We start from the raw sequence: 24143 nt of genomic DNA on the forward strand, positions 1-24143 counted from the left end.
TTGGATCCTTTTTCAGATAAAACCTGAAAGACAAGAACAGGAGAGAGAGAGAGCGAGAGTGAGAAAGAGAAATAGAGAGAGAGAGAGAGAGAGAAAAAGAGAAAGAAAAATAGAGAGAGACAGAGAGAGAGAGAGAGAGAGGGGGGGGGACAGTCAACACAGTAATAGAGACTTTGTGGGAGGGAGTTTGAGCATAGGGAGAGAAAAACAGGAACAAGGTTGATAAGATGGTTCCAAAGTTCACCTGCAGCACACCTGGGGATGGGTGCTCCTCTCCCTAAGCTGGTCAGAGACGGTTCAGGTCGTGGATAGGATATCCTATGAAGCCCAGAGCCGCTCACCGATACCCGGAGGATTGGGACTTGGTCTCTCCTTGTGTCTTCATTGATTTTGGACCTGGACCATTCCTATTTTCTTCCTTTGACTGGAGTCATATTTACTACACATCACATGGTGGGTTCTCCCGGAGGAAATCAGGACAGTACAGACAGTGGGAACGGGATTTTAATCTCACTCTTCTTACTCCTCAAGCCCAATGGATATGTGGCCTAGGAAGGTCATAGTGCTACTCCTGTACTGCTATGGTGAGTTTAATGGGGTACAACTGATCTCCTGTTTGATTTGGATGAGTGCACTCTTTTGTAGGTATAAACCTAGACTTACACCCCAAATGCCAACCCTATTTCCTAAATAGTCTACTGGGCTCTGGACAAAAGCACTGCACTACAGAGGGAATAGGGTGCCATTTGGGACGCATAACTAAAGTCTTTGTTTCAAATGTAGTCATCAATTAATTAGATGTAGTGAGGCTCTGGAGGTTTCCTCTCAGTTCTAATCAAGGTCTTGGTGGATAAAGAGTAGTGAACCCTTTGTGGACTTCACTCCTTCTAAATTGTAGCGATCAATGGAAAATGGATCCACGGGCATTTGAGTGCTCCATGAGTGGTCTATTATATCTACTACATTTATTATAGAGGATATCAAAATGCTAATGTTGAAGGGAGTCGAGACTGTGTATCCTTTTCTGGTCAGTGTCAATTGAGCTGTAATGACATTCTTCGTTTGTCGCAAGAAAGTCGGACCGAAATGCAGCGTGTTGGTTACTCATGTTTTTTAATGAAACAAAATGACGATTACATAAAAAATACTGAGACAAATACAAAAACAACAAAACGGAACGTGAAACCTAATTACAGCCTATCTGGTGAAACTACACAGAGACAGGAACAATCACCCACGAAATACACAGTGAAACCCAGGCTACCTAAATACGGTTCCCCATCAGAGACAACAAGAATCACCTGACTCTGATTGAGAACCGCCTCAGGCAGCCAAACCTAAACTAAACACACCCCTAATCAACCACAATCCCAATGCCTACAAAAACCCCAATACAACAACACAATAACATAAACCCATGTCACACCCTGGCCTGACCAACTAATTATCTAAAACACAAAATACTAAGACCAAGGCGTGACAGCGCAACCTGTAATCTACATGAGACATGACCAGATGCTCTGTGACGTAAGTGGTGTACATACGTGGCTGACATTTTAAAAGGGAAAGGTTAACCATGCATAAATGGTTCCTAGTGTACTTATATTGTAGTGTAGTGAAAATCCCACCCGTCATGTAGTTGGATGGAAATGATCCAACCATTATGTCGAAATGATGTTGAACATAATAATAAACCACATTCATCAATTTCACTCCAACATTGTGAGTAACAGGCCCTGTACGTCTCTAGAGGATATAGTGAAGGTAGCGAGCCTTCCATCACCTCTCAGTATGACTATAATGAACATGTCTAACTTGCACCGTTATTCCATTATGGCGACCAATGTACTAGCATTCATTTATTGAAGCAAGCAGATCAGGGATGTCAGGGTGGTACCAAGGCATATGCTGTGGGTATTGTGTATATCCCAACTACCAGTAGACCTGATAAATTATAAGAGTATAGTCAAAGAATTACTCCGTAAAAGGAGGAATGCATTTACTCAATTCAACTAGTAGGATGTATTAGTCATGAAATACTTAACACTCAAACAATTGCAGTGTACATTATATACATGATACACCACAGACGAATCAGAGTAAATTACTATCACCAATAGGCTAAGGCTTAACGTGGTTACACTTGTCTTCAATTCAGAATGATCTCAAAGAGTTCTCAAAATATTAACAAATTTACTGTCCTTTAACCAAATTCAAGCATGAACACACATTCAACCTGAATGAACATTTCTTTGCACTTTGCTAGTAAAAACAAAAGACAAGGAAAATACACCCAGATTCTAATCTAATCAACTCAATGTAGAATAGAGCAGAGCGCCACTGTGTCGCCTCCCTCTTTGAACTATCAGCCGTCCGATTAACAGAACAACTCAGTTTCCCTGTAACAATAAATCCATAGCACTTACAGCACAGTAAAACATATCAAAATGCATTGCTCTTTATGAACTCTTGAAACAATCCAAACATGACAATTTAACTCACAATAACATTCATTTTGTCGATTTCACGTTTTCATCTGTCTTCACACCTCCTAAGGTCTCCGTGCTCGCAGGGTTCTGTTGGAACGTCCCTCCCCAGAGAAATCCACATATAAGGTGTGTTTAAACCCTGTGATAGCCCACAGATGGTCAGCCATCCAAACAATGTCATCAACCATGATTGAGTCATCAAGCTACGCCTCAGCACCCGCAAGTCACGAGTATCACCTTTTCTTATTCTTCCACTACAGTTTCTATCTTATTATACAGTCTGATAAGACTGGCAAAAACCTCTTGAGGAATTAAGGTTGTTCTATAATGTAAACTGTATTTTTTTTTTTTTTATTGAACATCCCTTTGTGGATGGACCCTACTGACACAAACTGTTGCTTTTGTTTCATCCTATTCTCACTCAAATCAAACAATTGGCTTGCTTCCACATGTCCAGCTGCTTATGTTCCCTCCTCTGTAGTCGTAGGAACAATTACACATTTTAGTTCCTGCTACCAAAGAAACAAAGCCCAGCTCACATAATCCTTGTTTGAGTTTGGCCCACAGCTGCTGTGAGTGGAGCAAGCGTATCTCGAGTGAGGCAGATCCTTTGACAGAGGCTGTTGTTGTGAGCATGTCACATGGGTCGTGACAATGTTGAATAATAGAGCAATGCTTTTTGTGTACTGACTAGCGAGACGTTATGCTACGAATGCTATTCGTGAATGGACAGTCTCAAGTTAACTTTCCCCACTGTTCTCTTTATCTATAGGTTGTTCCGCCATTGGTGAAGGGAAGCCAGGCTTCATCTCTAGGAATTTCAACACTGTGCTCCACTGGAACAAGCTCGACAGCCCAGATGAAGGGGTCCTTTACAGTGTCCATTACAAAAGGTGAGAGACAGGAATACAGTGGTCACCTTTTCACCTTTCAACCCAATGCTCCTTTTTAGCAACATTGTCCCTATTGCTGCCCCCATCGTTTCCCCATTGTTTTCCCCATTGTTTCGGATATGGTGCATTGCTCTTTCGGTTTGCCGCTCCACCTACTGCCATCAGCCTTGAAACTATGGTGCTACTGTACTTCTCCATGCTGCAGGTTGAGCTCCACTGACTGGGGCAAGCCTTAGCAGACAGGCTCTGGCCCGTGCATTACCACAGGCCTCACTCTGTTTCCCTGCACACCACAGGGATAAATCTGTGAAAAAAAATTGCCTGTTAAAATGTACGTTCAACTTTGCAAACGACACTCAGTTCACCTGTGGCTATGTGAGGCAAATGTTTTCATCGCAATCACTCACTGCCTCTTTGAGATCCTTTGACCAAGTGGAAACGTCGGCTCATCTAATTGCTCATGACATCGTCTGACGGGCAAATGTCAAGTGCCACACCAATCACATTGATTTGTCTCTCCGAGACTGTCACCTGGAATTGCTCGCGTGTCCTTATTCAAGGCCTCATAGCGCCACCATCAAATCAGTTCAGGAAAAGATTGGCCCTGATCATGCCCACTCAATATCGGTTCCCTGTTTGACACACTATCCTTTAGCTATTTTTAAATGAGGAAGTAAGGGGTTAAATAAGACACCTATTTGGTAACTCTGTTGTGCTATTTGTGGTCTAGCAAGCTAAGCTGCCTCACGCACACCCTGAAAGGCAAGACATTTGTGATATGTCATGATAAAGGCTCATGAATGCTTATAACATGTTAAAAGCATTGTAACTGCAGGCTTCGAGTAAAGTGTTACTCAATATTCTTTCAAAGTGCAACATAAAATTTTGGCTAAGGTTTCCCTCCGTAGTGTGTTTTATGTTTGATCATGTTTTTTTGTGTTCATTATAGACTCGGAGAGCCATACAAGCCGAAGATTGAGTGCCAGAACATCACCACTCTTTCTTGTGACCTCACTGCAGAGACACCATACATCTATCAATATTCCTACCATGCTGAGGTTTTCGCCGACCGTCACTCACTAGGCCATACAGCACTGTTTAAACCTCTGAGAGACAGTAAGCAATTTCCTCTCTTTGATCCTACTTTCTCTAGATTGGGATGTTTTTTGATTATGTGTTGGCTCAGAAGGCAGAATCCTTAGTTGTGATACACACACACACACACACACACACACACACACACACACACACACACACACACACACACACACACACACACACACACACTGAATACACAAACATGTTCTAACTGCTGACTCTTTTTTTCACAGGTCCATAAAGACACAACTGGAGAGTTTGTCCTCAACCATCTAAAAACAACAACGTAAAGTGCTGTGGCTATGCGGTCTACACCCCGACTAGAGAAATGTACCGAAATGCCAGTGAGAGCCGTACATTCTGTGTGGCATTACCAGGTGAGGTCATCTGGTGTCCCTCAAGGCTCTGTATGTATGCACAAGCTGGTCTCAGAGCATTTTGTGTTATTTTGTATGAAAATCCGAGGCGCTCCATTTAGTATGATATGTTACGTTTCGTATTCTATGTATTAATTTGTGGCTGTCCATCACCCATGACGTATGATATGTTATGAATTGCAATTTGTATTTTATGTTCTGAATTAGAAAAACTAACAATATGTTATGAACTAGCTAGGTGGCTAATGTTAGCTAGCTGGCTACCGTTAGCTAGGCTAGGGATTAGGGTTAAATTTAGGAGTTAGGTTAAATTGTTAAGGTTAGGGTTAGGGGAAGGGTTAGCTAACATGCTAAGTAGTTGCAAAGTAGCTAAAACGTAGTAAATAGTTGAAAAGTTGTTAATTAGTGTCACGAGTCCGACTAAGGGTGGTTTCCCTTCCCGGTTGGGTGGCGCTCGGCGGTCGTCGTCACCGGCCTATTAGCTGCCACTGATTGTCTTTTCTCTCCCTCCTTGTATGTTTATTGGTAGCACCTGTGTGTATGATTAGTTTGTCTTTATTAGACAGCCGGCCCGCCTGGTTGTTGTGTGGGATTATTCTTTGTAACCTTCTGCTCTGTATCAGAGGAACGTGTTAGTTCCTAGTCGTGCCTTTTTTGAATCGTCATTTTGACATTCCCTGTGTTTTGGGGCCGTGATCATTGTTAGCACCCTGAGGTGCGTTTAGTGCATTAAAGAGCACAGCATTGTACTCTCTGTCTCCTGCCTTTGACTCCACACCCACGACACCCGGATTGTTACAATTAGTGAAAATGCTCAAGTTTTCCTTGACAAGATGTGAACTCGCAATCTTTGGTTTTAGAGCCACTCATCCACCACGACCAACCACCTTACTTTCAATTTTGCTTGTCTTTTGTAACCATACCAAAAGTAACATGTCATACTAATTTGAGTGTCCCGGATTTACATTTACATTGTTAAGGGTATTCCAGCTGCCTTTTCAAAGACTATATAAAGGCTCACTTCCTGGAGACAAGACTGAATGGAGCCGCTTACTTACGCATCCTTGAAACTACTGTACTGACTGACCTCACAGACACGCCCACACTTTTTATTTATTTAACCTTTATTTAACTAGGCAAGTCAGTTCAGAACAAATTTGTATTTCCAATGACGGCCTAGAAACAGTGGGTTAACTGCCTGTTCAGGGGCAGAATGACAGATTTGTACCTTGTCAGCTCGAGGATTCAATCTAGCAACCTTTTGGTTACTGGCCCAACCGCTCTAACCAAGCTCTAACTGCTTGCTCTATAGTGCTGGCAATTTACAACCTATTGGCCTGTTTCCAATAGGCTCTGAGAGTGAAGCAGCTATATTGCCACTAGTGAGGTGTAATAGAAGCAATCTTCCCCTATCCAGGTGAACATTGGCTGCTGTTTCCCTGGTTCCTCCTCTTAGGGTGTCTGCTACTTGGTTCCTTCCTGCTACCGGTGGTGGTGTGTCGTCACCATGTGAGAAAGAAGAGTAACATGCCAGACACCTTGGTAAGAAATGTAGATTGGAGATTTCCCCATACATGAAGGAGTGCCAGTTCCTGATACTGGTAATACAGAGGCCTCCAGGCAAAACTTACAGTAACACGTGTATGAGAGGCCTCAATAGGGAGCAACCGAAACAGAGTTTAATCTCAGCCACCAACACGCAATACATTCAGCTCTTTTCTACGGCAACACCTGACTTAGAACAAGGCACAAAGTGTAACAGTAGTTACAATAAAATGTTATCTCTTTGCAATTTACACATGCACTGATTTATGATGAAATGATTTAACTTTACCATCATTCATTTTCTCTTTAAATGGCCGCATTTACCAATCTTCCCAAAGTTGTATCTGTTTTATTCCATTTCCTCTCATATGCTGTGAAATCATACCCTTTTAATCAGTTGTATCACTGTAACTAAAAGCTAAAAGCAATTACAAAGGTTTACAGCAGTGTTGTTTCAGTGGAGCTCATTTAATTCTTGCCATGAAAGTTGTTCAGAATTATAATTGAACAAGTTAAAGAATCAAATACCTTTTGGTTTGACATACATTGTAACCCCTCAATGATTCCAAGGTTTGGTGGGTGGAGAGGGGGTCATAGAGGTGTTTCAGTAATAGTTCCGTAAACAAAATCCTCTTTCTCTTCTTCACAGAAACTGACAACAAGCAACGTCCCACCCTCCAGGAGCCATCACCTACTCCATTGCCAAGTCGTATCATTACCCTGTAGGGTTCTCCTACGGTGACCTGGAGACTGGTAAACTCCAGATGGGGCCAACGTTCACCAGCAGCGGATCTGGGTCCTATTCCCCCCAGGACAAACCCTCCTCCATTGTCCAGCCCAGGCACTGTGACACCTACATGGGCCAGCAGGGTCCACCCCCAGAGCATTCCAACAACAGCACCCAGTCCTCCAACAACTATAGCATGGTCGTAGTGCAGGTGGCTAATAAAGGTGTGGAATGCCATCGCCATCCAAGACAACATCAACTCTCCATGGTCATCTGAATCCAGTGACCACAAACCCAGTTGGGTTCAAGGTGGCCCAGTTTTGTTTTCGCGTGGAGCACCACCTGAGCCGAACCGGTGTGTTGGAGACAGGAAATCAACAGGGCACCCCCTGGTACTGCCCACATTGCGGCGTATTGATGGCCTACTGCAGTTGTCCACTTTGCTGCTCCAGCCAGAGACACAGAGTGCCATGGCCAGCATGGCACTGCCTACCGACGCTGAGGGGCAGCCCCTTTTGTGGGACCTAGACAGCACTGGGCAAGGGGCATCACTATTGTCTGATCTGGTCACCACGGGGGAGACAGAATGGTTGGACCCTGGTACAGGGAGAGAGGAGGAGAGAACAATATACACCCCAATCTCTCCAATGTGTTTCAATAACTCCAATGACTCACCATCTCACTCCATACCTCCCATCAACCTTGCAGACTGCGAGACCTCATCAATGACATTCTTGTCTGGTTACAAACAACACTGGGTACCCCTTGCCCCTCTAGGGGTAACAGCAGAGGATAACTTTGGGATTTCCTCATATGCTCCACAACAGGCTTGGATTGATCAGGAGGAAGAAGCGGAAGAAGGAGAGGAAGGAGGAGATGAACGAATCTGTGAATTCTTTCTGGGAGGTTGGGTGGTACAAATTCTTTAGTTCCCCTAAAATAATCTTAAGGGCCTCTGTGCCTGTTCACTCTGTTCGGGTCCCCAATGTGCGTCAGAGACAAGTTCCGTCTCAGCGAGTCTTCACAAAGTGCAGGGAGAAGTTGGAAGGAGCAGAGAGAGGGTTTTGGCGGCGGTGCAGAGTGGGGCTTTCACGGTCCCGCTCCTGCCTGCTATGGAGCTTGTGATTCAGAAACAAGAACAGGGTTCTACTCCAGTATCCAGTACACATGGTCCCCTCAATGGAGTCCTACTGAATCTGAAAGCTATAATTTTGGCCCTTTTTTAAACATTATGACTAATGTAGGACGTAGGATCTAGTGTTGTAAAAATGTAGGATCAAGGATACAAGATCAAATGCCGTAAAATAGATTTGTGTACATTATATTGTGACACTCTATTTCATTTGCATACTGTGCAACAGTTCCAGCAATAGGCTAGTTCTATCAATATATGTGTGCACACATACACACATCTTAATGTACACGAACATGTTAATTTAAATCATGACTGTGAAGTTTCTGTTTCATTTGAAGAAATGAAATGGACATCTGTGATTCAAGCTTGGTGGCATATGGGGTTAAACAGCCAGTACTCTTGTGTCACAATGTCATCGGCACCAAGCTTTTCATTTCATCATACTTTGTCTCTTTATTTATTGTTCTTGCTCTTCATATTAACTGTGTTCGTGTTCCACGTTATATGCACCACAATGCTGAAGAAAATATGACTGACATTTTCACGAGTTTTGTAGCAACAATTGAAATTCGTATTAGCATTGAAGGTGATGCGCTGTTTACATTTCTAAAATATTATTGTCAGAAATACAAAAAGGGGCAGCGTGAGTTAGGTGAGAAATGTGTCAAAAGACTTTGTTGAGTGTTTGGTCTTCGAAGTATGTGACCTCAATAACGTCTAGTCATTGTTTGCTGCCCTTTTGAGGTGATGAAATTACAGGACAGGAGACAAAGGGGTTGGTAATTTTTTACCAGGGTGTGGTGGTTATGATACTCTGGTGAGCTACTAACACCAAATGGCATGTGGTATATAAGTGAACTACCTACGCTATTACTACACTTTGATATATTAATAGGCTAAAACACTGTTAAAACTGGCAGGTATTCCTAGTTGATGCTGTGATGTGTATCACATATTCAACATATATGTACAGTATAATACTGATGTGTTTTTATATGGGTCACTTTTATAACTAATATGATTGTGAATATGATGTTTTCATTAAAAGGTAACTATTGTGTTACTGAATTGGTTGATCCCATCATTGCTGTCAAAAGGCACTTCAGCGAACATGAGCTTCAGTACCATTAGTAAGCAGGGGAAGTTGAGGGCAAGTCTTGATGGGCTGACATATCAAGTGTTTTTTCTAAGAATTGCTTGACTTCTAAGAATATTCTTTACTTAATTTTTTTTATTATTGATTAGTGTAGATTAGTGCCAGTGTGAATATCAAGACGTTTCACTGCTGTCTCACTGAAAGGCTCACCAGCAGTGTTATTCCTTGTCATTATAACCTCCCTCACAGCCATGTCAACCAATGAGGTGGTTTCTGCAAACAAAGGTCTCAGAAAGGAATACAGTGTGTCCTCCTCCACCCATATACTGTGTATTAGATGACTCAAACAATAAAGTGTCAGCTGGTGGGATATTGATACTGACAAAGTACAGTGTGGCTGCCAGTTGCAATGTTATGGTTTCTGTACAACCAACTGTCAAACTAGGCAAAAGGTAAGATTGGAAGAAGTTCAGGGCCCATATTCATAAAGCATCTCAGAGTAGTAGCTCTGATCTAGGATCAGGTCCCTCTGTCCATAATATTGTGTTCATTTTGATCTAAAAGGCTGATCCTAGATCAGCACGCTTACTCTGAGATGCATTATGAGTATGGGCCCTGAATTTGTATGATATCATGGAGTAGCTGTGCAGCATGTTCCATTCAAACGTGTCATACTGCTAAAAGATTAATTCGCTGGCTGCTCTTGGGGGAAACGTTTCCAGGAATTTCATAACTCAGCCACATTCATTCTGATCTTTAAAAAAAAAGCGTCTTAACGTAAATCTCCTGGGCCCGGACATAATTCACTCAAATCTACTTCGGACCTGGTGTCAGAAATCCAATTTGACACCAGATTTTCTGCAGTGAGAAACTGGAGAGGTTAAACATCACTTGTAATAATTGAATGGATTTAATTGCTCATTAGCATAAAGTTGGTGACAGGACTTGAGGGGTACTTTAGTCATGTGGTAACCCTGACCCCCTATCCTTAAACACAATTGTAACCCTAACCCCAAAGTCTAAAATAGCCCTTTTACAAGGCAAAATGTCCTAACTTCTTAGAATTTTAGTTGGTTTACTATTCTTTTGAGGACTTCCAGTACTCACAAGTATAGTAAAACATGTACACACACACACACACACACACACACACAGGATGTCAGGAGATGAGGTGGAAACCGGCCACTATGGGCAACAGTGAGAGCTGTCACCTTCAAGTAGGCATGAGCATCTGCCTCTGATTCCAAAAGTTGCATGTTCAAATCCTAGAGGTAGAAAGTTGTTTTAGATATTTTTGTTTTAAATCTTTAAACCTTAACCCTAACTTTAACCATTCGGAGTTAATGCCTAACTTTAGGGATTCGGAGGTAATGCCTGAACTTAACCCTAACCTCGGTTTGAGAGGGAGAGCGTGAAGATGAGAAGGAGGACCGGAGGTAAGCTTGCTTCCGCTATAATTGATTTAAATAAAAAACAATAATAAAAACAACATGTTTCATTGCCCATAATTAAGCTTTTTATCAGAGTTATCGCCCTCACAATTAGCCATATTCAAGTTATTTACACAGCTTATATTACCATGAAGTGGCAACCACAGAGATGGAAAAAGCGCATATGTGCTGAAAGTAGGTTAATTCGAGAAGGCCTAATTTATTTAAACAGTCTTCATTATAATTTGACTTTAGGCTAATAACAACAATAGGGCTTAGTGTTGGAGACTGTTTTGACAGACAAAATTATAGTCTACTATCCATAGATTTTGTCAGCCAATTTCATCGGTGTCAGTGGAATACTTGGTGTATTAATTAAGATTCTAATGACGCACTAGAACGTCAATCTAATTAACAAATAAAAAGATCCCTATCAAAATCCGTCAGTTTAAGCTAGAGATATCATTTTTATGGCAAGGGCTGCGTCTCAATCCACCACATCCGCCTATGTCGGCATTCCGCATCTGTGGTGGAAAGTGGCAGAGCTACAGACCAGGAGACTTCCTGAAATTGGTCTTCTCACAAAAACCTCTGTAGCGTCCGAACGGTTTGGCCTACAACTGATATGACCACTCTATGGAAATATGAGACTCAGGAGCATGACGGTGTTCCCCGTTTTGCTCTCCGACCCCCACAAGTGTCAAGGGACACATCTGAAGGTAACCCGGTACCGGTTGAAAAATTGTATTGAAGTATGGAGGTAGTTTTCTGCCAACAAAAAAAGGGGTTAAATGTGTGTCAAAACACAAAAAATATTTCCAGAGCTTTATTATATCTCCTAGATATAGGACACCTTTTCATTATGATACATTTTTGACTGAATGTTTTGCCATTGATGAATGTTATTCAATGTGTTTCTATGGGCTTTAGTAGTCAAGACCAAAATCAATATATGTATATTATTATGCCTACAGGGGTCCTAAAATTCCAAATCAAATATCTAAATGATCCATGGTGTAGCCATCCTAAAACAATTCCGTATGTTAGCTAAGTATACCCCCCCCCCTTTTTTTTGTTAAAGAAAATGACATAGGGCTACCGCTTGTTAATTTAAAACCTCTTTGGGCTAGGGGGCAGTATTTTCACGTCTGGATGAAAAGCATGCCCAAAGTAAACTGCCTGCTACTCAGGCCAAGAAGCTAGCTAGGATATGCATATTATTAGTGGATAAAAAACACTCTGAAGTTTCTTAAACTGTTTGAATAATGCCTGTGAGTATAACAGAACTGATTTGGCAGGCGAAACCCTGAGCACAATCCATCCAGGGAAATAGTTTTTTGAGCTCAAAGTGTTTTCCATTAGGTTTCTATGGTAATCCCATTTTAATAGAAATATGCTTGCAGTTCCTATGGCTTCCACTAGATCTTTAGAATTTGGTTGATGTTTTTCCTTTAAGAAATGAAGAAGTATTCCTTTCCTTTCCTTTCCATGTGTCACACAAAGGGACTCAAGTCTTTTGGAGCGCGCTTCCTTTGTTTTCGTCCGTTATTGAGCACAGTATTTCCCGTCTTAAATTTAATCTATTATTTACTTTTTAGGATACATCAATTCTGATCAGGAACAATGTTTGAAATGTTTGGACCAAGTTAACAGGTAACTTATTAGATACTTTGTAGGCATGTTTGGCGAGTTGGAACCGGTGTATTTCTTAATCAAACGTGCCAAATAAATTGACATTTTGGGGATATAATGAAGGAATTTATCAAACAAAAGGACCATTTGTGATGTTTATGGGACATTTTGGAGTGCCAACAGAAGAAGATCTTCAAAGGTAAGGCATGAATTATATCGTTATTTCTGATTTTTGTGTGGCACCTGCCTGGTTGAAATCTGATTTTCATGTGTTTGTATGCGGGGTGCTGTCCTCCGATAATCGCATGGTCTGCTTTCGCCGTAAAGCCTTTTTGAAATCTGACACTGTGGCTGGATTAACAAGAAGTTAAGCTGTATTTTGATGCATAACACATGAATGTTTAATGAATTCTTATTATGAGTATTTCTGTTTTTGAATTTGGCGCGCTGCAATTTCACTGGATGTTGTCAAATCAATCGCGTCAATCCAGCAGGAATGGGGGTGAATGGATCCCTAAGAGGTTTTAAGATAAATAATACATTTTGGACCTGATTATATAAAGTGATCTATAACGACGCTTTAGTCCGCAATGCTTTATGCTAGAAACATCTTGTAAAATGCAGGGAAAGACGTGACTCCGATGCATATGGGGTATCTTTGATTAATCTCTATGACATTCAGAGGCTGCACTACAACCTACTCTAGCTGACTAAACAAAAAATTTACTTTGCTTGGGTAGTAATGTGTGATTCTGTCACTATCAATTCATTATTTCAATAGGCTACTCAACAACATACTAACTCTAAATCAGTCAGGAGCAAGCCTGGTAGTCTAAGAAGGAATGAACATGCATTATTTAGGCTACATTATTGTTAATATTAATATTATTTCAAGGCTATAGCCTGCCATTTAAGAAATACATTATGAAGCATTTGTGACACGCTAGAGGCTGGCAGCAGTGTTCAGCATTTCAACAACACATCAACAACAGCACTTCAACCAACATGCCTATAAATGTAGCATTTAGGCTCTATAAAATGAAGAAGAAAAAATAGAAAGATCCTTAGAGTTAAATAACAATTAAACAAAAAATGACTTATTAGGCCATACATTGCCTTTGAATGAACTTTTAGAAACACAAGTTTGGCCAGTATTTGGTTTGAGGATCATGTGGTGTGAATACAAGTGCACATAGGCCTGCCTGATGATACACGGCTGCTGTGTTAAACAACAGATGTATTTTTCTCGAATTCATTGATGATCAGATACTTCTGTTGAAACTGGTTCTGTTGCAGGGGAAACTGTCCAGCCCCTTGGCTGGTATTGCAGACTTGTATTCTTACTTTGACTGTTTCCTTTGGACAGATGTCCAGACCATTGAAACTGTGTTCACTTGCAACAACACTTTGACAGAAACTCAACTCTATCTGTCAGACATTCCCTCTACACATCCTCTCCTGTCTCCTTCTCTCCATACCCAAGATGAAAAGAGAGAGAATTGCAGTGATGACCCTCTGGTCTCTTCTAACATACAGTAGTTCCCGATTCTCCATGAACCTTCTGAGCGAATCCCAATAGAGTTCTTTGAAATAAGTGCAAATTGCATTTCAAACTGAAGTGAAAAGTGTCACTCCCTGCCCTCGATCAATGAATATATTGATGGGGTGGGAGTTTTACTCACTGAGAAAGAATTTTCAGGGATTAATAGCTCGTACTGACCCTAGCAAAGGATAATGTTTACATCAACCTCTCCTCAAAAACAAAACAGCCAGGTGGAAAAGCCAGCATCATATTTTTCAAAAAACTCAACCAGGAGACGATTGATTGAAAATAAAGAGGTTATCTAAGAGAAATACAGTTATTTTTTGCTCTTTGGTGTTTCTTAACTTATCAGCTTATATATTATATGGAGATTGCTTAATAGTTCCTTTGGGAGTTGAACTCTAAACCCTTCGTTCCAAATTTCTATTTTTGAGAGTGGGCATTTTGATGGGCTCACTTACCATATTCTCTGATCTGAGGCAAAAGGCAGCCTCTGAAAAATATACAGCTTGATGGGGGCAAAATCAATTTCCTTTGAAGTAATGAAAATCTCATCAGCTAACGTTTGAAGACTTTGATGGGACTAGACAAGAGGAACGGGTCAATTTTGGTATCTTTTACAACCCACTATCACCCCAATATTCTCTCTTGGCAGTCGCTATCTTTTTTCCTACTTCCGCATATTAGGTTCCGCTCGGATAAAATGGACCAATTTAGCTTGCTCCATTGAAATAGATGCATGGCTCGTTGCTAATGAAGTTTTGTTCTGATCTGAAAGTTTAATTGAAGAGCAAGCTGGATCAGTTAACTCTGTTTCTCACACAGTTGCCTGTCATGATGGCAAGATGCCAACTTTGCCCATGAAAATATAATGCTAATGCTAATTAGCAATGCGTACGCCAGTGTTATTTTTAAATGTCAATTTGATGTCTTTCAATAACAACAAAAACAAACACACAGGATGAGAAGCTTCATGTCTGATAGCCTACATTTAGTAACTTCATTAGGTTGTAGATATAGAGCAATATTTGGTTTACAAGCAAAAAGCCCTGTAGCAGACATTGATGTCGGGATCTTGACAAACTTAGCAGTGAGTGAGTCATGACCAGGAAAACACACAAGACTGATGGCTATAGCTATGCTCAACAAGTATATTCTTCTTCTGGTTTTATCTAGCTCTATTTGTGGTATTTCACCTTGCCTCGTTGGCTTGCTAGCTTGCTAGGCAATCAACCGTCAAAAGACATCTGCGATGTTGTAGCGTAGACAATAACCATCTGATTACATATTTTCTGACTTCCATGAGCTGAATCTGAATTTGGATGTGAATGTATTTACTTCCATGTAAACAAACTGCTTTCCGATTCGGAACTGTGCTTGCAACTTTTCATGACGTAGCCAGGAAATGGGTCTATAACAGTGGCGGTCAGTGCCATTTATGATGAGGCAGGACGATTATTTTTTTAATGAGAATGGCTTTATTTCTATTACAGGTTTAGGTTTAGGTTTAGGCTACTACATGATACTAAAATTTCCCCTTTACCCATCATTGAGGTTGCTATAACCTAGCCTATTAATGAAAGTTTACAACGTAGGTGCACACAGAGAGAAGATTTTGAGATAGCAGTGACACATTCAATACCACCTTTCACACTCTTGCCATCATCTAGCTTATCTAAGGTGTAATCATTAGTCTAACAGTTGAAAAAATGAGTTTCTATTGGACAAGTTCATGTATTTTTATCCCTGTTTCGTTTGTTTCCGTTAAAGAAACATTTTTCAACAGAATCGGCAGAATGAATACACCCCAGATCACAGCAACCACATTTTGTATTCATTCTAGCCTCCATACACTCTCCTCCTCTCACATTTTCCCTTTGTTTATGGACTTCAATGCACAACGCATCAGCTTTATGTGACCAGATGAAAAATCCTTTCCAAGCCAAACCATGTCATAACCGCTACAGACAGCCTACATCGTTGTCCCCATATTAGCTAAAGTAACATCGTAGTCAACATAGCTAATAGAACTAATGTGTTAGTAAACCTGCTACAATCATGCAGTAACGTTACAGTGTAAAGTCAGTAAGCAGTTACACCGGCAGATCTTGGTGGCAATAAATTAATAAAACCAAAAGCTTACCTTGACTTGGAAGAGTTCCATTGTTGTGTTGGATAGTCATAGCCAGCTAGCTAACATTGCATCCCTCTGTTTGAGCTGGGTGTTTCAGTAGGCTAAACTAGCTAGCTGCATTTGCTAGCTAAGCAAGTGAAACTGAAAGTGAAAGAATGACAAAATCTCTCCCTTTCTCTCGCTCTTGCTTCACCTTCATTTTTGAAGAAATTCATTTGTTGAAAACTGTTCAACTATTGTCTTTCTCTCTCTTTGAGTCAACTACTCACCACATTTTATGCACTGCAGTGTTACCTAGCTGTAGCTTATGCTTTCAGTACTAGATTAATTCTCTGATCCTTTGATTGGGTGGACACCATGTCAGTTCATGCTGCCAGAGCTCTGATAGGTTGGAGGACGTCCTCCGGAAGTTGTCAGAATTACTGTGTAATTCTATGGAAGTTGGTGAGAACCAAGAGCCTCCTAGGTTTTGTATTCAAGTCAATGTACCTAGAGGAAGCTAGCTGTCCCCCAGCTACACCATGGTGCTGCTGGCTACAGCCTACAGTGCTGTTGAGGCAACTGTAGACTTTCATTGCAAAACAGTTTGTTTTTATCAATTATTTGGTGACGTGAATATATTTAGAATAGTTGTATCTAAAAAAATACAACTTTTTCAATGTTTTATCATTTTTATGAAATGCACTGAGTAGGAGGCTCCACTGCACTCCACTAGTCTATAGACAGGCAGGTACAGTGTGCTGACCTTACAAAGCCCCTGTTTCTAGTTCTTATCAGCCCTAACAAGAATGTGTCAAATTTACAACAGTACTATGCACCATGCATGAAGTACGGAAGGTTCTGCAGCACTCAGGATTTCTTTCTACCCAGAGTGAACAGTAATTGATCTAATTGTCTTACACTGAGCAGCCTCTTCCTGCTTCCCCCATCCGAGGCCCACACTTCCTCCCTGCAAACCCACTTCCTCCAAATGACTTAATGGATTGAAGTCTGCCTTTAGTTGGATGCAATCACGCCTGTTCACCCCACCCATCACCCCCTTGCATTTTAATGAGGTCTTAATGGGTCTTTGATTAGAAAATGCATTTAGACAGCTGCCATGGCCTGGCCGGAAATGATGGATCTTCTCAGAGTACTTTTAACGTCCATTAAGGTCTATTTCTGTTGCTTTTGCAAGTGTCTGAAAAGATTAAAGCAACGTTTATTTGGATACAGCTGGAGCAGTTTTCCATTGCTTGAGGAAGAAGAGGATGTTGAGTGTCATCTTGACAGCGGATGGGTGCCATATTGAAGAGAGTTGTAAAAGAGGGGAGTTGTAGAACCGCTAACTAATTTCTCAACATGGTCTCATTAGAATGTCGAAATAGTGGCATTTAACCATTGTAGCTATACAGTATGTTACTTAAGCTGACATATTAGTTATGTGTCACCTAAATTCACTTGTATGTCACTATAATGGTGTATTTATAGCATTACTGGCTGACTGATTACTGATTAGTACACTGACTGACTGATCACGGATTCACCATTATAACAGGAACTTATAAAGCAGGTCTCATCAGCTGCTTTGTTCTGGCAGGGGCAGTCCAGTTACTCTTAGTCAGACTGTCACTGGTGTTATATGATGAGAAGAGGGGGCTGGCAAGTCCAGCTTGCATTGTTTACTGATACACCAGAGGCAGGTGTGGACAGTAAATGCTTTAAATAACCCCCCAACCCGGCACACAAAGAGATGGCCTTGGATGAAGCCTCTTAGTGTCTTTTTAAACCCTATCACACGGCATTGAACTATCTTAACACACACGCGCATACATGCTTGTGCACGCACAAATGAACACTCACACACGCATACACGCAAACGTGCATGCGCGCGCACACACACACACACACACACACACACACACACACACACACACACACACACACACACACACACACACACACACACACTAGATCTGGGAGGATAAACCAAAAATGATCGACACCTACCATAGCGATCACTTATCTCAGGCATTTTGCTGATAGCATTCAGTTGTGAAATGGATTTTTGTCCATATCGCCCAGCTGCCATCTCGCTCTCACTGTCTCTCTGTCTCTCTGTCTCAGCCAGTCTGAGCTCCATGTTTAATGAGACAGAACAGTGGGCAAGCTCCAGCGACTAATCAAAGATCAGTGTAAAAAGAGACAGAGAAGAGGGGGGGAGTGAGGGAGGAGGGGAAGAAAGAGAGGAACTTGGATCAGGGGAGAGACAAAAGTGAGACGGTGAGTGGAGAGGGAAGGGAGATCAAGGCAGGAGACGGGAGTTGATAGAGAAAGAAATCAAGGATGGAAAAGTAGTCTGCGAGATAAAGGGAGAGGTTTGAAAGGAGGAATGGCGTGACTGGAACTCAGGTGCGAATACGATCATTAATAACCCTTGTTCTTTGAGAGGGTGTTCAATGCCAGTCTTTCAATAGAAGAGACCCAGACTGTTTTATCTAGGCTTTCTTTACCCTTATCACCCATGGTCTCAATTATGAGACAAGACCATTATGGGGGCAGATGAAAAGGAACACAGAGAATGGACTAGCCCCCACCCCACATTTTCTGAAAATGTTCAACTACCAATAAGTTTAGGACTATCTTGTTATATAGACACATTCATTATAAAAAGTCAACCATATATTCACACTCATCCCAACATGACAGTGACTGATCAGACAGTTGGAATACCCTAAGCATTGTTTCCCCTGTGGCCATTCCAGCTGTTGCTTTCTGCATACATCTCGCTCAAACCTCAATCCTATTGTATTGCTCTATTGTTGCTACTGTGGCATCCTTGGCCGCAGGTCTGCAGTGCTGACTGTAAGTCTATCTGGCTGGATGGCATTGACCTGTGTGGGTGGGGGTTGGTGGTGGGGGCATCGGAGGTAGTAGTCTATATTTACCACCTTGAGTGCATTGTGTTTGGGCACATTCTCTTCATGAAGGACACTTTGTGTCTAGGGCCAGGTTCACCTTCACTGCTCATACAGGGAGAGGCGGAGTGAGGAGCACGGGAGAGAAAGAATAGAGAGAGGAACTTTAAAGAGAGGTGAGACAGGGAGATTAAGAGAACGTGAGACAGCAATTGAGAGAGAGATAGTGAAAGGTGACAGGGGACAGAGAGAGAGAGAGAGAGAGAAAGAGAGAAAGAAAGAAAGAAAGAAAGAAAGAAAGAAAGAAAGAAAGAATGAAAGAAGTGTGTCCTTCACGCTCATCTTGAGCGCCTGTGGAGTATAACCTTTTCTTCAAAGACAAACGTAAGTGGCTTTTTAATTCACCGTACACTGTGATGTCATGATGTCATCACTTCCTGTTTTCTTTCCAACATAGTCTCATCCACAAGGACATGTTAAGGATACATTATAAGGATCATAAACGTCACATATAGTGAAAACCAATACCGGGAAAGTATCCCAATGACAATTAGTGTCTGTTGGCTTAATAAGTAAGGGATAATGATGGACTTTTAATTAAGCCAATGGCAGTGGTGTAAAGTTCTTAAGTAAAAATACTTTGAAGTACTACTTAATTATTTTTTGGGGGTATCTGTACTTTACTTTACTATTAATATTTTGGACAACTTTAACCTTTACTTCACTATAGTCCTAAATAAAATAATGTACTTTTTACTCCATACAATTTCCCTGACACCCAAAAGTACTCGTTACATTTTCACCGCTTAGCAAGACAGGAAATGGTCGAATTCATGCACTTATCAAGACAACATCCCTGGTCATCCCTGCTGTCTCTAATCTGATGGACTCACCAAACACACATGCTTCGTTTGTAAATGATGTTGGAGTGTGCCCCTGGCTATCCATAAATTTGAAACAAAACAAGACATTGGTGTCATCTGGTTTGTTTATTATAAGGAATTTGGAATCAAGCCTACCACTGTTGTGTCGTCCGCAAACTTGATGATTGAGTTGGAGGCGTGCGTTGCCACGCAGTCGTGGGTGAACAGGGAGAACAGGAGAGGGCTCAGAACGCACCCTTGTGGGGCCCCAGTGTTGAGGATCAGCGGGGTGGAGATGTTGTTGCCTACCCTCACCACCTGGGGGCGGCCCGTCAGGAAGTCCAGTACCCAGTTGCACAGGGCGGGGTCGAGACCCAGGGTCTCGAGCTTGATGACGAGCTTGGAGGGTACTATGGTGTTAAATGCCGAGCTGTAGTCGATGAACAGCATTCTCACATAGGTATTCCTCTTGTCCAGATGGGTTAGGGCAGTGTGCAGTGTGGTTGAGATTGCGTCGTCTGTGGACCTATTTGGGCGGTAAGCAAATTGGAGTGGGTCTTGGGTGTCAGGTAGGGTGGAGGTGATATGGTCCTTGACTAGTCTCTCAAAGCACTTCTGAGACTGGGACTGAGATTTGTCTTCCAACAAGACCATGATCCAAAACATAAAGCAAAATCTACAATGGAATGGTTCAAAAATAAACATATCCAGGTGTTAGAATGGCCAAGTCAAAGTCCAGACCTGAATCCAATCGAGAATCTGTGGAAAGAACTGAAAACTGCTGTTCACAAATGCTCTCCATCCAACCTCACTGAGCTCGAGCTGTTTTGCAAGGAGGAATGGGAAAGCATTTCAGTCTCTCAATGTGCAAAACTGATAGAGACATACCCCAAGCGACTTACAGCTGTAATCGCAGCAAAAGGTGGCGCTACAAAGTATTAACTTAAGGGGGCTGAATAATTTTGCATGCCCAATTTTTCAGTTTTTGATTTGTTAAAAAAGTTTGAAATATCCAATAAATGTCGTTCAACTTCATGATTGTGTCCCACTTGTTGTTGATTCTTCACAAAAAAATACAGTTTAATATCTTTATGTTTGAAGCCTGAAATGTGGCAAAAGGTCGCAAAGTTCAAGGGGGCCGAATACTTTCGCAAGGCACTGTACCTTTTTACCACCTGCGTACAAACAACCCTTTCGTTTTGCACAACAATGAGCCGTGAAGGGAAACCAGTGGGGCTGCTATCCAGTTGAAGTGTTTGCCATTAGTTGTTTGCTAACATCAGCAGGCTCACCGCAATGTAATTCAAAGCATTAAAGCATTAGACACTAGCCACTCGCTAACGTTGGCCCAGGTCGTCCAATGTAAATCGAACAGACCAGAAGGAAAAACAAATTAGGGTGTTTATAATGCGAACACGGTTGACAGTTGCTTGTGGGAGTAGGTGAAGGAAGTTATCGGGCTCTGGCCTGGTTCTGTTGGTTGGGTGAGCTGCCTTGTCGGCCTCCTCAGAGCAGAGAGTGATTAATGACTGCTAGGGTGGCAGGCAGCGGCATGGTGGCAGACCTGAACTAATGAATTATAACTCGCTCAATGGCCCACAAAGGGCCAGTTCATTTAACAGAGGCCTGAAGCACACCTTTCTCCATGGCAACTGCACCTGTCTTTACTTCAAACAGTCAACACATTGGATTGTGTTGTTGTTGTGCTAATATGATATTACATATTTTGGATGCATTTCTATTGACACCTGGCTATTTGAGATCCGCCGTGAGCATAATTACGATGGTCATAAATGTACATATTCCTCGCAATAAAAGTGAAAAGAGATCTCTGTTGCATTACTTTGTTAGTCTCCATCATGTCAACCCACAGTGGTCATACTGTGCAATGTTAGATGATCTATCCTCCTCCCTGCATCCTTCCCTCATCTCTCCTACCTCCTTCCTCCACAGGTGTCGGTCAGGGGTTCACCATGTCAACCAAGACGCTGATGACACGGGTCCAGGAAGAGCAGTCCCACCAGATGTCCCACAGCATGGCGCTGGCCTCCAGGTAAAGGCACCCTGGTACACACCCCCTGCTTCCTCATCATAACATAGATCATGTTTATCCAATGCTTATTATAAAAAACATTGATATAATAAATAAAGAATTTCCAGAAGAGATCTAGTTGAATATGGTGTTCTGTATATACAGTATATATACAAAAGTATGTGGAAATTCAAATTAGTGGATTGATTATTTCAGCCACACCTGTTGCTGACAGGTGTATAAAATCGAGCACACAGCCATGCAATCTCCATAGACAAACATTGACAGTAGAATGGCCTTACTGAAGTGCTCAGTGACTTTCAATGTGGCACCGTCACAGGATGCCACCTTTCCAACTAGTCAGTTCATCAAATTTCTGCCCTGCTAGAGCTGACCCGATCAACTATAAGTGCTGTTATTGTGAAGTGGAAACGTCTAGGAGCAACAACGGCTGAGTGGCGATGTGGTAGACCACACAAGCTCACAGAATGGGACCGCTGAGTGCTGAAGCGCTTAATGCTGGAGGAGGAATGATGGTCCGGGACGGTGAAGACAAATCTTAGCGCTACAGCATACAAGCCTCCCCAGACAAGTGGAGGCTGTTATAGCAGCAAAGGGGGACCAACTCCCTGATCTTGGAATGAGATGTATGACAAGCATGTGTCCACATACTTCTGGCAATGTAGTGTATCATACACTTACTTTATGGAAACCTGTCGGGCATTGGAGAAAAGTAGATGTTGACCGTCCAAGTATTATGTTTTGATCAGGTTCATCCAGTGGATGCAAATACAATTCTAAAGACCCAGTTTCCTTAGCACAATATATCCTGTAATTTATTCATCCACTTCAATGAAAACTGCTTGCATGGGTGTAAAGTGCAGTCAATGTTGACCATCCAAGTATTACTGTCTATTACCGGATATGTGCACAGCTTGACAGATGAAAAGTGCCCTGTATATAATGGAGCCCTGGTTTGTTGTGGGTTGTGGGATGACATTAGAGCTTTTAAACAAGGCCCTGAGCGGGTGGCAGTTATTCTGAGCTTATTGAGACAGCAGCGCAGTGACGCAGTGTGTGTCCGGAGTGTGTGAGAGTTTGCTTAAAGGCAGTATTAGAGCTACACTTACGTGCATAAACACGTGGTGCACACAAGTCAATGTGGATAAAGTTGCCTATAGATTTTAGATTACACTCGTACACTGTATGCAGACTTGCACACTCACATACACACGTCATTGAGACCCTCTCCAGAAAGAGAGACACGTTGCTGCTTGTATTGAGATACCTCCGGGTGAGCAGTCAACCTTGTCTGTCTCTCCCTGCCAAAGTTAGCCTTCAATCCCCAGAACAGCCCTGATTCACCACAGAGCTCACCCATGCTCATATAAACACACACCAGCCAACATTGACTCAACGACTGCCCACACACTCCGCACACAAATACTGCACACACATGTACAGACAGATGACTCACATATAAACACACACACATACACAAACACACCATACCATACAGATACCGTACATGTACCATACACCATACCATTATGTGTATGGCACCGGAGGAGATGGCTGCCGTTTTACGGGCTCTGAACCAATTGTGCTATTGTGTGTGTTTTTTTTCACGTTATTCAAAGCTTATTTTGTACATGCTGTTTCTGCCACCGTCTCTTATGATCTAAAAAAGCTTCTGGATATCAGGACAGCCTTTACTCACCTCGTACTGGAAGAATATTTTTTATTTAGTGAGTCAAACGGAAAGGATTTTCTTCAGACACCGGACAAGGCCCAAATACTGGTCATTCGCATGAAGAAGAGACAGAGATATCGGGGAGCCTTGTAAGGATCCAACGGCGAGTGGGTAATCTGCCTCTACCATCAGTCCTATTAATGTGCAATCATTGGATAATAAACTGGATGAGTCCCTGCCAACGGGACATTAAAAACACTGTAATATCTTATGTTTCACAGAGTCATGGCTGAACGACGACATGGATAACATATAGCTGGCTGGGTTTTCCATGCATCGTCAAGATGGAACAGCGGCCTCCGGTAATACAAGGGGTGGCAGTCTGTGTCTATTTGTAAACAGCAGTTGGTGCACAAAATCTAATAATGAGGAAGTCTCAAGATGTTGCTCGCCTGAGGTAGAGTATCTCATGATAAGCTGTAGACCACACTATTTACCACCAACAACCGATGCTGGCACTAAGACTCAAGAGCTGCATAAGCCATAATCAAACAAGAAA

General features: G+C 42.0%; 2 pseudogenes; both read left to right on the top strand.

Moving 5' to 3' along the window:
- The first annotated feature begins 210 nt into the window (after positions 1-210).
- Positions 211-9327, top strand: LOC135521616 (uncharacterized; annotated as a pseudogene).
- Positions 9328-11415: 2088 nt separating this feature from the next.
- The window catches only part of LOC135521617 (myomesin-3-like), a 91095-nt pseudogene continuing 78367 nt past the window's right edge, over positions 11416-24143 (top strand).

Source organism: Oncorhynchus masou, chromosome 30 (assembly GCF_036934945.1).
Source record: "Oncorhynchus masou masou isolate Uvic2021 chromosome 30, UVic_Omas_1.1, whole genome shotgun sequence".
Lineage (NCBI taxonomy): Eukaryota > Metazoa > Chordata > Actinopteri > Salmoniformes > Salmonidae > Oncorhynchus > Oncorhynchus masou.